This window comes from Coenobita brevimanus, chromosome 45 (genome assembly GCF_032717465.1).
Source record: "Coenobita brevimanus isolate Jiangsu-jjx chromosome 45, ASM3271746v2, whole genome shotgun sequence".
Classification (NCBI taxonomy): domain Eukaryota; kingdom Metazoa; phylum Arthropoda; class Malacostraca; order Decapoda; family Coenobitidae; genus Coenobita; species Coenobita brevimanus.
In genome coordinates this window covers 18,793,764-18,796,356 of record NC_136998.1, presented here as the reverse complement: position 1 = coordinate 18,796,356, position 2,593 = coordinate 18,793,764, and positions in this window count along the sequence as shown.

Genomic DNA, 2,593 nt, shown 5'->3' with positions numbered 1-2,593 from the left:
ATCAACTAACTAAAAATGCGAACAAGAGGCCTCGGACCAGGACTGACCAAAATCAACGACTAAAGACCGAACAAAGGACATGTTACAGATGGAGAAGTGGAATGTAAGGGGTGCAAATGATGAGGTGAAAGAAAGACAGATTGTCCACGTGCTTGAGAGTGCGAAAGTGGATGTATGTGGATTAACTGAAACTAAATGGGGAGGAGAGAGTGTGAGAGAATGGGAGTATGGATGGGGTATATGTGCAGGAGTAGGTGAGAATGAGAGGGCATAACAAGGAGTATGTGTTGTTTTGAGTAACAGATGGAAGGAGAATATAAGAGAGTATGGATCAGTTGGCGCAAGGATTGCGTGGGTAAGACTGAAAGTTGGACTACAAAGGTGGGCAATTGTGTGCATGTATGTGCCAGCGCAAGATCGTGCAAGCAGGGTGAGAGAGGAGTTCTGGACAAATGTGGAAGCATGTATGGAAAGGATTGAAAGGAATGATAAAGCGTTTTTGATTGGTGATATGAATGGCAAAGTAGGGAATATGAAGGTGGATGGAGTAGTTGGTGAGTGGGGTGTGCCTGCTGAGACAAATGAGAATGGCAGTGCTTTAGTGGACATTTGTGGGGATGGTGCTAGCTAATACCCTCTTCAGGCACGAATGATCCACAGGTATACATGGTGAGTGATGAGAAGGGTGGGTGGTGAACTGAATGAAAGGAAGACAACGATTGATTATGTGTGTGTGGATGAAAGGACGTGAAGATGTGTAATGGATGCAAGAGCATATAGAGGTTGGGGGAGTGGACTTTCTGACCACTACCAAGTGGTGGTCAGAATCAAGGTCCAAGTAAAATGAAGAAACAGAGGAAGGAAAGGACGGAAGGAAGGAGTAGATGCAAGGAGAGTGGAAAGGTTACAGGAGGATGAGAAAAAGGCAAAATATCAGATAGAAGTGGAGGAACGATTGGGTAAATAGGGACTGGAGTAGGTGGGGGACGTGGAAGGTGTGTGCAAGATATTCACAAACGAAATATGTGCAGCAAATGAGGTGGTGTGTGGGGTGAAGAGACGACGAAAGGGGGTGCAAGGAACAGCATGGAGGACTGAAGAGATGAGAGAGACTGTGACACACAAAAAAGAAAGCATATAATGAATGGATGAGAAATAGGGACGTGGAAGAAGTTGAGAGACAGAAGAGAGAGTTATATGCAGAATGGAAGAGAGAGGAGAAAAGATTAGCAAGTGGGAGTAAGAAGAGAGTGGATGAGGAATTTCAAAGGAATTTGAGTGTAAAGTGGAGGGACTCTAAGAAATTGTTGTGGAAAGAGGAAAAGCGAATTAGACAGGGTGGCAGTGAAGTTAGTAGGGGACTGAAAGATAAAAATGGTAGATTACTAGTGGAGAAGGGAGAAAAAGTGAGCAGATGGAGAGACCACTATTAGGAATTGTTCATTAACGAGAATGAAAGTAATGCGAGTATAAGTGGCTGGAGAATGGCTGGGAGAGGGAGGGAGGTGAGAACACAGGAAGAAATCAGTAGGATGGAAGTTGTGGAAGCAATGAAGAAAGTCGAAATGGGGAAAGCCCAAGGAATTGATGGAGTGTGTGGTGAAATGTTGAAGCATGGGGGAGAGATAGTAGTAGAATGGATGTGGAAGATGTGCAGATTGGCCTGGAAGGATGGTAGAGTCCCAGAAGATTGGAAGTCAGGTATAATTATTCCCTTGTATAAAGGGAAAGAGGAAAGAGACGTGTGTGGTAATCATAGGGGCAATTGTGTTCTTATTGTAATAGGAAAAGCATATGGTAGGATACTTACTGACAGAGTTAGGGAAATAACAGAGGAACTAGTTGGAAAAGAACAGGAAGGCTGTAGGAAGGGAAGAGGTTGTGTAAATCAGATATTCATTCTTAGATCTTTAGTGGAATAATTTTTAGAGGAGGGAAAGAAGTTGCATGCAGCCTTCATGGATTTGGAGAAAGCATATGACAGGGTGGACAGACAAGGATTGTGGAAAGTATTAAGAATATATGGAGTAGATGGGAAGGTGTTCAATGATGTGAAGAGTATGTATGAGGGTGCTAAGGCTGCAGTGCATGTGGGTAGTGAACTGAGTGAATTTCTCTATTTGAAGGTTGGGTTGAAACAGGGATGTCATGTCTCCATGGTTGTTCAATTTGTACATGGATGGGGTTATAAAAGAGATACAAGGTAGGGCAGTGGATGTTGGAGTGCCCCTAGTGAGAGAGGGCAAAATTTGGAAACTCCCTGTACTGTTGCTTGCAGATGATACTGTGTTGTTAAATGAAGATGAAGGGGAGCTGCAAGGCTTGGTGAATGAGTTTAGGAGAGTGTGTAAGAAACGGAATCTAAAAGCGAATGTAGGGAAGAGTAAAGTTATGGTCTTCGAGAGAAGTGAAGTCAGTAAATGTACAGTGATGATGGATGATGAGGAAATGGAAAATGTGAGTACGTTTAAGTACTTGGGTAGTGTGATGAGTAAGGTTGGAAGTTTGGAGGGTGAAGTGCTTGAAAGGGTACAACATGGAAGGAAGGTTGCTGGTTCCTTGAAAGCAGTGATAAGAAAAAATGAAGTGAGCA